This window comes from Somniosus microcephalus, chromosome 24, assembly GCF_052327205.1.
Source record: "Somniosus microcephalus isolate GS21.2 chromosome 24, FLI_Smic_1.0, whole genome shotgun sequence".
NCBI lineage: Eukaryota > Metazoa > Chordata > Chondrichthyes > Squaliformes > Somniosidae > Somniosus > Somniosus microcephalus.
The window spans coordinates 65,213,070-65,227,237 of record NC_141010.1 but is presented as its reverse complement, the minus strand read 5'-3'; positions in this window follow the sequence as shown (position 1 = coordinate 65,227,237).

Below are 14,168 nucleotides of genomic sequence, written 5' to 3'. Positions count from 1 at the left end.
CGGACAGTGTATTGGGAGTGAGGAAGGACAGTGTATCGGGAGTGTGGAAGGACAGTGTATCGGGAGTGTGGAAGGACAGTGTACCGGGGGTGTGGATGGACAGTGTATCGGGGGTGCGGAAGGACAGTGTATTGGGAGTGTGGAAGCACAGTGTATCGGGAGTGTGGAAGGACAGTGTATCGGGGGTGTGGAAGGAGAGTGTATCGGGAGTATGGAAGGAGAGTGTATCGGGAGTGTGGTAGGACAGTGTATCGGTAGGGCGGAAGGACAGTGTATCGGGAGTGCGGAAGGACAGTGTATCGGGAGTGTGAAAGGACAGTGTAACGGGAGTGTGGAAGGACAGTGTATCGGGAGAGGGAAGGATAGTGTATCGGGAGTGTGGAAGGAGAGTGTATCGGGTGTGTGGAAGGACAGTGTATGGGGAGTGTGGAAGTACAGTGTATCAGGAGTGTGGAAGGACAGTGTATCAGGAGTGTGGAAGGACAGTGTATCGGGAGTGTGGAAGGACAGTGTATTGGGAGTGTGGAAGGACAGTGTATCGGGAGTGTGGAAGGAGAGTGTATCGGGTGTGTGGAAGGACAGTGTATCGGGGGTGTGGAAGGAGAGTGTATCGGGACTGTGGAAGGACAGTGTATCGGGAGTGTGGAAGGACAGTGTATCGGGAGTGTGGAAGGACAGTGTATCGGGAGTGTGGATGGACAGTGTATCGGGAGTGTGGAAGGACAGTGTATCGGGAGTGTGGAAGGAGAGTGTATGGGGAGTGTGGAAGGAGATTGTATCGGGAGTGTGGATGGACAGGGTATCGGGAGTGTGGAAGGACAGTGTATCGGGAGTGTGGAAGGACAGTGTATCGGGAGTGTGGAAGGACAGTGTATCGGGGGTGTGGAAGGACAGCGTATCGGGGGTGTGGAAGCATAGTGTATCGGGAGAGTGGAAGGAGAGTATTCGGAAGTGTGGAAGGAGAGTGTATCGGGAGAGTGGAAGGACAGTGTATCGGGAGTGTGGAAGGACAGTGTATCGGGAGTGTGGAAGGACAGTGTATCGGGAGTGTGGAAGGACAGTGTATCGGGAGTGTGGAAGGACAGTGTATCGGGGGTGTGGAAGGACAGTATATCGGGAGTGTGGAAGGACAGTGTATCGGGAGTGTGGAAGGACAGTGTATCGGGAGCGTGGAAGGACAGTGTATCGGGAGTGTGGATGGACAGTGTATCGGGGGTGTGGAAGGACAGTGTATCGGGAGTGTGGAAGGATAGTGTATCAGGAGTGTGGAAGGACAGTGTATCGGGCGTGTGGAGGAAAGTGTATCGGGAGTGTGGAAGGAGAGTGTATCGGGGGTGTGGAAGGACAGTGTATCGGGAGTGTGGAAGGAGAGTGTATCGGGAGTGAAGAAGGACAGTGTATCGGGAGTGTGGAAGGAGAGTGTATCGGGAGTGTGGAAGGACAGTGTATTGGGGGTGTGGAAGGACAGTGTATCGGGAGTGTGGAAGGACAGTGTATCGGGAGTGTGGAAGGACAGTGTATCGGGAGTGCGGAAGGATATTGTATCGGGGGTGTGGAAGGACAGTGTATCGGGAGTGTGGAAAGACAGTGTATCGGGGTGTGGAAGGACAGTGTATCGGGGTGTGGAAAGACAGTGTATCGGGGTGTGGAAGGACAGTGTATCGGGAGTGTGGAAGGACAGTGTATCGGGGGTGTGGAAGGACTGTGTATTCAGTGTGTGGAAGGACAGTGTATCGGTAGTGTGGAAGGACAGTGTATCGGGAGTGTGGATGGACAGTGTATCGGGAGTGTGGATGGGCAGTGTATCGGGGGTGTGGAAGGACAGTGTATCGGGAGTGTGGAAGGGCAGCGTATCGGGGGTGTGGAAGGACAGTGTATTGGTAGTGTGGAAGGACAGTGTATCAGGAGTGTGGAAGGACATTGTATCGAGGGTGTGGAAGGACAGTGTTTCGGGAGTGTGGAAGGACAGTGTATCTGGAGTGTGGAAGGACAGTGTATCGGGTGTGTGGAAGGATAGTGTATCAGGAGTGTGGAAGGACAGTGTATCGGGAGTGTGGAAGGACAGTGTCACGGGGATGTGGAAGGACAGTGTATCGGGAGTGTGGAAGGAGAGTGTATCGGGAGTGAAAAAGGACAGTGTATCGGGAGTGTGGAAGGGCAGTGTATTGGGAGTGTGGAAGGACAGTGTATCGGGGGTGTGGAAGGACAGTGTATCGGGAGTGTGGAAGGACAGTGTATCGGGGGTGTGGAAGGACAGTGTATTGGGAGTGTTGCAGGACAGTGTATCGGGAGTGTGGAAGGACAGTGTATCGGGAATGTGGATGGACAGTGTATCGGGAGTGTGGAAGGACAGTGTATCGGGGGTGTGGAAGGACAGTGTTTCGGGAGTGTGGAAGGAGAGTGTATCGGGAGTGTGGAAGGACAGTGTATCGGGAGTGTGGAAGGATATTGTATCGGGGGTGTGGAAGGACAGTGTATCGGGAGTGTGGAAAGACAGTGTATCGGGGTGTGGAAGGACAGTGTATCGGGGTGTGGAAGGACAGTGTATCGGGTGTGTGGAAGGACAGTGTATCGGGGGTGTGGAAGGAGAGTGTATTCGGTGTGTGGAAGGACAGTGTATCGGTGGTGTGGAAGGACAGTGTATCGGGGGTGTGGAAAGACAGTGTATTGGAAGTGTGGAAGGACAGTGTATCGGGGGTGTGGAAGGACAGTGTATCCGGTGTGTGGAAGGACAGTGAATCGGTAATGTGGAAGGACAGTGTATCGGGGGTGTGGAAGGACAGTGTAGCGGGAGTGTGGCAGGAGAATGTATCGGGAGTGTGGATGGACAGTGTATCGGGAGTGTGGAAGGGCAGTGTGTCGGGGGTGTGGAAGGACAGTGTATTGGGAGTGTGGAAGGACAGTGTATCAGGAGTGTGGAAGGACATTGTATCAGGGGTGTGGATGGACAGTGTATCGGGAGTGTGGAAGGGCAGTGTATCTGGAGTGTGGAAGGACAGTGTATCGGGAGTGTGGAAGGATAGTGTATCAGGAGTGTGGAAGGACAGTGTATCGGGCGTGTGGAGGAAAGTGTATCGGGGTGTGGAAGGACAGTGTATCGGGAGTGTGGAACGACAGTTTATCGGGAGTGTGGAAGGATAGTGTATCGGGAGTGTGGAAGGACAGTGTATCGGGAGTGTGGAAGGACAGTGTATCGGGAGTGTGGAAGGACAGCGTATCGGGAGTGTGGACGGACAGTGTATTGGGAGTGTGGAAGGACAGTGTATCGGGGGTGTGGAATGAGAGTGTATCGGGAGTGTGGAAGGACAGTGTATCGGGGGTGTGGAAGGATAGTGTATCGGGAGTGTGGAAGGAGAGTATTCGGAAGTGTGGAAGGACAGTGTATCGGGAGTGTGGAAGGACAGTGTATCGGGAGTGTGGAAGGACAGTGTATCGGGAGTGTGGAAGGACAGTGTATCGGGAGTGTGGAAGGACAGTGTATCGGGAGTGTGTAAGGACAGTGTATCGGGGGTGTGGAAGGACAGTGTATCGGGAGTGTGGAAGGACAGTGTATCGGGAGTGTGGAAGGACAGTGTATCGGGAGTGTGGAAGGACAGTGTATCGGGAGTGTGGATGGACAGTGTATCGGGGGTGTGGAAGGACAGTGTATCGGGAGAGTGGAAGGATAGTGTATCAGGAGTGTGGAAGGACAGTGTATCGGGAGTGTGGAGGAAAGTGTATCGGGAGTGTGGAAGGAGAGTGTATCGGGGGTGTGGAAGGACAGTGTATCGGGAGTGTGGAAGGAGAGTGTATCGGGAGTGAAGAAGGACAGTGTATCGGGAGTGTGGAAGGAGAGTGTATCGGGAGTGTGGAAGGACAGTGTATCGGGGGTGTGGAAGGACAGTGTATCGGGAGTGTGGAAGGACAGTGTATCGGGAGTGTGGAAGGACAGTGTATCAGGAGTGCGGAAGGATATTGTATCGGGGGTGTGGAAGGACAGTGTATCGGGAGTGTGGAAAGACAGTGTATCGGGGTGTGGAAGGACAGTGTATCGGGGTGTGGAAAGACAGTGTATCGTGAGTGTGGAAGGACAGTGTATCGGGGTGTGGAAGGACAGTGTATCGGGAGTGTGGAAGGACAGTGTATCGGGGGTGTGGAAGGACTGTGTATTCAGTGTGTGGAAGGACAGTGTATCGGTAGTGTGGAAGGACAGTGTATCGGGAGTGTGGATGGACAGTGTATCGGGAGTGTGGATGGACAGTGTATCGGGGGTGTGGAAGGACAGTGTATCGGGAGTGTGGAAGGGCAGCGTATCGGGGGTGTGGAAGGACAGTGAATTGGTAGTGTGGAAGGACAGTGTATCAGGAGTGTGGAAGGACATTGTATCGAGGGTGTGGAAGGACAGTGTTTCGGGAGTGTGGAAGGACAGTGTATCTGGAGTGTGGAAGGACAGTGTATCGGGTGTGTGGAAGGATAGTGTATCAGGAATGTGGAAGGACAGTGTATCGGGAGTGTGGAAGGACAGTGTCACGGGGATGTGGAAGGACAGTGTATCGGGAGTGTGGAAGGAGAGTGTATCGGGAGTGAAAAAGGGCAGTGTATCGGGAGTGTGGAAGGGCAGTGTATTGGGAGTGTGGAAGGACAGTGTATCGGGGGTGTGGAAGGACAGTGTATCGGGAGTGTGGAAGGACAGTGTATCGGGGGTGTGGAAGGACAGTGTATTGGGAGTGTTGCAGGACAGTGTATCGGGAGTGTGGAAGGACAGTGTATCGGGAATGTGGATGGACAGTGTATCGGGAGTGTGCAAGGACAGTGTATCGGGGGTGTGGAAGGACAGTGTTTCGGGAGTGTGGAAGGAGAGTGTATCGGGAGTGTGGAAGGACAGTGTATCGGGAGTGTGGAAGGATATTGTATCGGGGGTGTGGAAGGACAGTGTATCGGGAGTGTGGAAAGACAGTGTATCGGGGTGTGGAAGGACAGTGTATCGGGGTGTGGAAGGACAGTGTATCGGGTGTGTGGAAGGACAGTGTATCGGGGGTGTGGAAGGACAGTGTATTCGGTGTGTGGAAGGACAGTGTATCGGGGGTGTGGAAAGACAGTCTATTGGAAGTGTGGAAGGACAGTGTATCGGGGGTGTGGAAGGACAGTGTATACGGTGTGTGGAAGGACAGTGAATTGGTAATGTGGAAGGACAGTGTATCGGGGGTGTGGAAGGACAGTGTATCGGGAGTGTGGCAGGAGAATGTATCGGGAGTGTGGATGGACAGTGTATCGGGAGTGTGGAAGGGCAGTGTGTCGGGGGGGTGGAAGGACAGTGTATCGGGAGTGTGGAAGGACAGTGTATCAGGAGTGTGGAAGGACATTGTATCAGGGGTGTGGACGGACAGTGTATCGGGAGTGTGGAAGGGCAGTGTATCTGGAGTGTGGAAGGACAGTGTATCGGGAGTGTGGAAGGATAGTGTATCAGGAGTGTGGAAGGACAGTGTATCGGGCGTGTGGAGGAAAGTGTATCGGGGTGTGGAAGGACAGTGTATCGGGAGTGTGGAACGACAGTTTATCGGGAGTGTGGAAGGATAGTGTATCGGGAGTGTGGAAGGACAGTGTATCGGGAGTGTGGAAGGACAGTGTATCGGGAGTGTGGAAGGACAGCGTATCGGGAGTGTGGACGGACAGTGTATTGGGAGTGTGGAAGGACAGTGTATCGGGGGTGTGGAATGAGAGTGTATCGGGAGTGTGGAAGGACAGTGTATCGGGAGTGTGGAAGGACAGTGTATCGGGGGTGTGGAAGGACAGTGTATCGGGAGTGTGGAAGGACAGTGTATCGGGAGAGGGAAGGATAGTGTATCGGGAGTGTGGAAGGAGAGTGTATCGGGTGTGTGGAAGGACAGTGTATGGGGAGTGTGGAAGTACACTGTATCAGGAGTGTGGAAGGACAGTGTATCAGGAGTGTGGAAGGACAGTGTATCGGGAGTGTGGAAGGACAGTGTATTGGGAGTGTGGAAGGACAGTGTATCGGGAGTGTGGAAGGAGAGTGTATCGGGTGTGTGGAAGGACAGTGTATCGGGGGTGTGGAAGGAGAGTGTATCGGGACTGTGGAAGGACAGTGTATCGGGAGTGTGGAAGGAGAGTGTATCGGGAGTGTGGAAGGACAGTGTATCGGGAGTGTGGATGGACAGTGTATCGGGAGTGTGGAAGGAGAGTGTATCGGGAGTGTGGAAGGAGAGTGTATGGGGAGTGTGGAAGGAGATTGTATCGGGAGTGTGGATGGACAGTGTATCGGGAGTGTGGAAGGACAGTGTATCGGGAGTGTGGAAGGACAGTGTATCGGGAGTGTGGAAGGACAGTGTATCGGGGGTGTGGAAGGACAGCGTATCGGTGGTGTGGAAGGATAGTGTATCGGGAGTGTGGAAGGAGAGTATTCGGAAGTGTGGAAGGACAGTGTATCGGGAGTGTGGAAGGACAGTGTATCGGGAGTGTGGAAGGACAGTGTATCGGGAGTGTGGAAGGACAGTGTATCGGGAGTGTGGAAGGACAGTGTATCGGGAGTGTGGAAGGACAGTGTATCGGGGGTGTGGAAGGACAGTGTATCGGGAGTGTGGAAGGACAGTGTATCGGGAGTGTGGAAGGACAGTGTATCGGGAGTGTGGAAGGACAGTGTATCGGGAGTGTGGATGGACAGTGTATCGGGGGTGTGGAAGGACAGTGTATCGGGAGTGTGGAAGGATAGTGTATCAGGAGTGTGGAAGGACAGTGTATCAGGAGTGTGGAAGGACATTGTATCGAGGGTGTGGAAGGACAGTGTTTCGGGAGTGTGGAAGGACAGTGTATCTGGAGTGTGGAAGGACAGTGTATCGGGTGTGTGGAAGGATAGTGTATCAGGAGTGTGGAAGGACAGTGTATCGGGAGTGTGGAAGGACAGTGTCACGGGGATGTGGAAGGACAGTGTATCGGGAGTGTGGAAGGAGAGTGTATCGGGAGTGAAAAAGGACAGTGTATCGGGAGTGTGGAAGGGCAGTGTATTGGGAGTGTGGAAGGACAGTGTATCGGGGGTGTGGAAGGACAGTGTATCGGGAGTGTGGAAGGACAGTGTATCGGGGGTGTGGAAGGACAGTGTATTGGGAGTGTTGCAGGACAGTGTATCGGGAGTGTGGAAGGACAGTGTATCGGGAATGTGGATGGACAGTGTATCGGGAGTGTGGAAGGACAGTGTATCGGGGGTGTGGAAGGACAGTGTTTCGGGAGTGTGGAAGGACAGTGTATCGGGAGTGTGGAAGGATATTGTATCGGGGGTGTGGAAGGACAGTGTATCGGGAGTGTGGAAAGACAGTGTATCGGGGTGTGGAAGGACAGTGTATCGGGGTGTGGAAGGACAGTGTATCGGGTGTGTGGAAGGACAGTGTATCGGGGGTGTGGAAGGACAGTGTATTCGGTGTGTGGAAGGACAGTGTATCGGTGGTGTGGAAGGACAGTGTATCGGGGGTGTGGAAAGACAGTGTATTGGAAGTGTGGAAGGACAGTGTATCGGGGGTGTGGAAGGACAGTGTATCGGGAGTGTGGCAGGAGAATGTATCGGGAGTGTGGATGGACAGTGTATCGGGAGTGTGGAAGGGCAGTGTGTCGGGGGTGTGGAAGGACAGTGTATTGGGAGTGTGGAAGGACAGTGTATCAGGAGTGTGGAAGGACATTGTATCAGGGGTGTGGAAGGACAGTGTATCGGGAGTGTGGAAGGGCAGTGTATCTGGAGTGTGGAAGGACAGTGTATCGGGAGTGTGGAAGGACAGTGTATCGGGAGTGTGGAAGGACAGTGTATCGGGGGTGTGGAAGGACAGTGTATCGGGAGTGTGGCAGGAGAGTGTATCGGGAGTGTGGAAGGACAGTGTATCGGGAGTGTGGAAGGACAGTGTATCGGGGGTGTGGAAGGACAGTGTATCGGGAGTGTGGAAGGACAGTGTATCGGGAGTGTGGAAGGGCAGTGTGTCGGGGGTGTGGAAGGGCAGTGTGTCGGGGGTGTGGAAGGACAGTGTATTGGGAGTGTGGAAGGACAGTGTATCAGGAGTGTGGAAGGACATTGTATCAGGGGTGTGGATGGACAGTGTATCGGGAGTGTGGAAGGGCAGTGTATCTGGAGTGTGGAAGGACAGTGTATCAGGAGTGTGGAAGGACAGTGTATCGGGCGTGTGGAGGAAAGTGTATCGGGGTGTGGAAGGACAGTGTATCGGGAGTGTGGAACGACAGTTTATCGGGAGTGTGGAAGGATAGTGTATCGGGAGTGTGGAAGGACAGTGTATCGGGAGTGTGGAAGGACAGTGTATCGGGAGTGTGGAAGGACAGTGTATCGGGAGTGTGGAAGGACAGTGTATCGGGAGTGTGGAAGGACAGTGTATCGGGGGTGTGGAAGGACAGTGTATCGGGAGTGTGGAAGGACAGTGTATCGGGAGTGTGGAAGGACAGTGTATCGGGAGTGTGGAAGGACAGTGTATCGGGAGTGTGGATGGACAGTGTATCGGGGGTGTGGAAGGACAGTGTATCGGGAGTGTGGAAGGATAGTGTATCAGGAGTGTGGAAGGACAGTGTATCGGGCGTGTGGAGGAAAGTGTATCGGGAGTGTGGAAGGAGAGTGTATCGGGGGTGTGGAAGGACAGTGTATCGGGAGTGTGGAAGGAGAGTGTATCGGGAGTGAAGAAGGACAGTGTATCGGGAGTGTGGAAGGAGAGTGTATCGGGAGTGTGGAAGGACAGTGTATCGGGGGTGTGGAAGGACAGTGTATCGGGAGTGTGGAAGGACAGTGTATCGGGAGTGTGGAAGGACAGTGTATCGGGAGTGCGGAAGGATATTGTATCGGGGGTGTGGAAGGACAGTGTATCGGGAGTGTGGAAAGACAGTGTATCGTGAGTGTGGAAGGACAGTGTATCGGGTGTGTGGAAGGACAGTGTATCGGGGTGTGGAAGGACAGTGTATCGGGAGTGTGGAAGGACAGTGTATCGGGGGTGTGGAAGGACTGTGTATTCAGTGTGTGGAAGGACAGTGTATCGGTAGTGTGGAAGGACAGTGTATCGGGAGTGTGGATGGACAGTGTATCGGGAGTGTGGAAGGGCAGCGTATCGGGGGTGTGGAAGGACAGTGTACTGGTAGTGTGGAAGGACAGTGTATCAGGAGTGTGGAAGGACATTGTATCGAGGGTGTGGAAGGACAGTGTTTCGGGAGTGTGGAAGGACAGTGTATCTGGAGTGTGGAAGGACAGTGTATCGGGTGTGTGGAAGGATAGTGTATCAGGAGTGTGGAAGGACAGTGTATCGGGAGTGTGGAAGGACAGTGTCACGGGGATGTGGAAGGACAGTGTATCGGGAGTGTGGAAGGAGAGTGTATCGGGAGTGAAAAAGGACAGTGTATCGGGAGTGTGGAAGGGCAGTGTATTGGGAGTGTGGAAGGACAGTGTATCGGGGGTGTGGAAGGACAGTGTATCGGGAGTGTGGAAGGACAGTGTATCGGGGGTGTGGAAGGACAGTGTATTGGGAGTGTTGCAGGACAGTGTATCGGGAGTGTGGAAGGACAGTGTATCGGGAATGTGGATGGTCAGTGTATCGGGAGTGTGGAAGGACAGTGTATCGGGGGTGTGGAAGGACAGTGTTTCGGGAGTGTGGAAGGACAGTGTATCGGGAGTGTGGAAGGATATTGTATCGGGGGTGTGGAAGGACAGTGTATCGGGAGTGTGGAAAGACAGTGTATCGGGGTGTGGAAGGACAGTGTATCGGGGTGTGGAAGGACAGTGTATCGGGTGTGTGGAAGGACAGTGTATCGGGGGTGTGGAAGGACAGTGTATTCGGTGTGTGGAAGGACAGTGTATCGGTGGTGTGGAAGGACAGTGTATCGGGGGTGTGGAAAGACAGTGTATTGGAAGTGTGGAAGGACAGTGTATCGGGGGTGTGGAAGGACAGTGTATCGGGAGTGTGGCAGGAGAATGTATCGGGAGTGTGGATGGACAGTGTATCGGGAGTGTGGAAGGGCAGTGTGTCGGGGGTGTGGAAGGACAGTGTATTGGGAGTGTGGAAGGACAGTGTATCAGGAGTGTGGAAGGACATTGTATCGGGAGTGTGGAAGGACAGTGTATCGGGAGTGTGGAAGGGCAGTGTGTCGGGGGTGTGGAAGGACAGTGTATCGGGAGTGTGGAAGGGCAGTGTATCTGGAGTGTGGAAGGACAGTGTATCGGGAGTGTGGAAGGATAGTGTATCAGGAGTGTGGAAGGACAGTGTATCGGGCGTGTGGAGGAAAGTGTATCGGGGTGTGGAAGGACAGTGTATCGGGAGTGTGGAACGACAGTTTATCGGGAGTGTGGAAGGATAGTGTATCGGGAGTGTGGAAGGACAGTGTATCGGGAGTGTGGAAGGACAGTGTATCGGGAGTGTGGAAGGACAGCGTATCGGGAGTGTGGACGGACAGTGTATTGGGAGTGTGGAAGGACAGTGTATCGGGGGTGTGGAATGAGAGTGTATCGGGAGTGTGGAAGGACAGTGTATCGGGGGTGTGGAAGGACAGCGTATTGGGAGTGTGGAAGGAGAGTGTATCGGGAGTGAAGAAGGACAGTGTATCGGGAGTGTGGAAGGACAGTGTATCGGGAGTGTGGAAGGACAGTGTATCGGGGGGGTGGAAGGACAGTGTATCGGGAGCGTGGAAGGACAGTGTATCGGGGGTGTGGAAGGAGAGTGTATTGGGAGTGTTGCAGGAGAGTGTATCGGGGGTGTGGAAGGACAGTGTATCGGGGTGTGGAAGGACAGTGTATCGGAAGTGTGGAAGGACAGTGTATCCGGTTTGTGGAAGGACAGTGTATCGGTAGTGAGGAAGGACAGTGTATCGGGGGTGTGGAAGGACATTGTATCGGGAGTGTGGAAGGAGAACGTATCGGGGGTGTGGAAGGACAGTGTATCGGGAGTGTGGAAGGACAGTGTATCGGGGGTGTGGAAGGAGAGTGTATGGGGAGTGTGGAAGGACAGTGTATCAGGAGTGTGGAAGGACAGTGTAGCGGGGGTGTGGAAGGACAGTGTATGGGGAGTGTGGAAGGACAGTGTATCAGGAGTGTGGAAGGACAGTGTAGCGGGGGTGTGGAAGGACAGTGTATCGGGAGTGTGGAAGGACAGTGTATCGGGAGTGTGGAAGGACAGTGTATCGGGAGTGAGGAAGGACAGTGTATCGGGAGTGTGGACGGACAGTGTATCAGGAGTGTGGAAGGACAGTGTATCGGGGGTGTGGAATGACAGTGTATCGGGAGAGTGGAAGGATAGTGTATCAGGAGTGTGGAAGGACAGTGTATCGGGAGTGTGGAGGAAAGTGTATCGGGAGTGTGGAAGGAGAGTGTATCGGGGGTGTGGAAGGACAGTGTATCGGGAGTGTGGAAGGAGAGTGTATCGGGAGTGAAGAAGGACAGTGTATCGGGAGTGTGGAAGGAGAGTGTATCGGGAGTGTGGAAGGACAGTGTATCGGGGGTGTGGAAGGACAGTGTATCGGGAGTGTGGAAGGACAGTGTATCGGGAGTGTGGAAGGACAGTGTATCAGGAGTGCGGAAGGATATTGTATCGGGGGTGTGGAAGGACAGTGTATCGGGAGTGTGGAAAGACAGTGTATCGGGGTGTGGAAGGACAGTGTATCGGGGTGTGGAAAGACAGTGTATCGTGAGTGTGGAAGGACAGTGTATCGGGTGTGTGGAAGGACAGTGTATCGGGGTGTGGAAGGACAGTGTATCGGGAGTGTGGAAGGACAGTGTATCGGGGGTGTGGAAGGACTGTGTATTCAGTGTGTGGAAGGACAGTGTATCGGTAGTGTGGAAGGACAGTGTATCGGGAGTGTGGATGGACAGTGTATCGGGAGTGTGGATGGACAGTGTATCGGGGGTGTGGAAGGACAGTGTATCGGGAGTGTGGAAGGGCAGCGTATCGGGGGTGTGGAAGGACAGTGAATTGGTAGTGTGGAAGGACAGTGTATCAGGAGTGTGGAAGGACATTGTATCGAGGGTGTGGAAGGACAGTGTTTCGGGAGTGTGGAAGGACAGTGTATCTGGAGTGTGGAAGGACAGTGTATCGGGTGTGTGGAAGGATAGTGTATCAGGAGTGTGGAAGGACAGTGTATCGGGAGTGTGGAAGGACAGTGTCACGGGGATGTGGAAGGACAGTGTATCGGGAGTGTGGAAGGAGAGTGTATCGGGAGTGAAAAAGGACAGTGTATCGGGAGTGTGGAAGGGCAGTGTATTGGGAGTGTGGAAGGACAGTGTATCGGGGGTGTGGAAGGACAGTGTATCGGGAGTGTGGAAGGACAGTGTATCGGGGGTGTGGAAGGACAGTGTATCGGGAGTGTGGAAGGACAGTGTCACGGGGATGTGGAAGGACAGTGTATCGGGAGTGTGGAAGGAGAGTGTATCGGGAGTGAAAAAGGACAGTGTATCGGGAGTGTGGAAGGGCAGTGTATTGGGAGTGTGGAAGGACAGTGTATCGGGGGTGTGGAAGGACAGTGTATCGGGAGTGTGGAAAGACAGTGTATCGGGGTGTGGAAGGACAGTGTATCGGGGTGTGGAAGGACAGTGTATCGGGGGTGTGGAAGGACAGTGTATTGGGAGTGTTGCAGGACAGTGTATCGGGAGTGTGGAAGGACAGTGTATCGGGAGTGTGGAAGGACAGTGTATCGGGGGTGTGGAAGGACAGTGTATCGGGAGTGTGGAAGGACAGTGTCACGGGGATGTGGAAGGACAGTGTATCGGGAGTGTGGAAGGAGAGTGTATCGGGAGTGAAAAAGGACAGTGTATCGGGAGTGTGGAAGGGCAGTGTATTGGGAGTGTGGAAGGACAGTGTATCGGGGGTGTGGAAGGACAGTGTATCGGGAGTGTGGAAAGACAGTGTATCGGGGTGTGGAAGGACAGTGTATCGGGGTGTGGAAGGACAGTGTATCGGGGGTGTGGAAGGACAGTGTATTGGGAGTGTTGCAGGACAGTGTATCGGGAGTGTGGAAGGACAGTGTATCGGGAGTGTGGAAGGACAGTGTATCGGGGGTGTGGAAGGACAGTGTATCGGGAGTGTGGAAGGACAGTGTCACGGGGATGTGGAAGGACAGTGTATCGGGAGTGTGGAAGGAGAGTGTATCGGGAGTGAAAAAGGACAGTGTATCGGGAGTGTGGAAGGGCAGTGTATTGGGAGTGTGGAAGGACAGTGTATCGGGGGTGTGGAAGGAAAGTGTATCGGGAGTGTGGAAAGACAGTGTATCGGGGTGTGGAAGGACAGTGTATCGGGGTGTGGAAGGACAGTGTATCGGGTGTGTGGAAGGACAGTGTATCGGGGGTGTGGAAGGACAGTGTATTCGGTGTGTGGAAGGACAGTGTATCGGGGGTGTGGAAAGACAGTCTATTGGAAGTGTGGAAGGACAGTGTATCGGGGGTGTGGAAGGACAGTGTATACGGTGTGTGGAAGGACAGTGAATCGGTAATGTGGAAGGACAGTGTATCGGGGGTGTGGAAGGACAGTGTATCGGGAGTGTGGCAGGAGAATGTATCGGGAGTGTGGATGGACAGTGTATCGGGAGTGTGGAAGGGCAGTGTGTCGGGGGTGTGGAAGGACAGCGTATCGGGAGTGTGGAAGGACAGTGTATCAGGAGTGTGGAAGGACATTGTATCAGGGGTGTGGACGGACAGTGTATCGGGAGTGTGGAAGGGCAGTGTATCTGGAGTGTGGAAGGACAGTGTATCGGGAGTGTGGAAGGATAGTGTATCAGGAGTGTGGAAGGACAGTGTATCGGGCGTGTGGAGGAAAGTGTATCGGGGTGTGGAAGGACAGTGTATCGGGAGTGTGGAACGACAGTTTATCGGGAGTGTGGAAGGATAGTGTATCGGGAGTGTGGAAGGACAGTGTATCGGGAGTGTGGAAGGACAGTGTATCGGGAGTGTGGAAGGACAGCGTATCGGGAGTGTGGACGGACAGTGTATTGGGAGTGTGGAAGGACAGTGTATCGGGGGTGTGGAATGAGAGTGTATCGGGAGTGTGGAAGGACAGTGTATCGGGAGTGTGGAAGGACAGTGTATCGGGGGTGTGGAAGGACAGTGTATCGGGAGTGTGGAAGGACAGTGTATCGGGAGTGTGGAAGGACAGTGTATCGGGAGTGTGGAAGGACAGTGTATCGGGAGTGTGGATGGACAGTGTATCGGGGGTGTGGAAGGA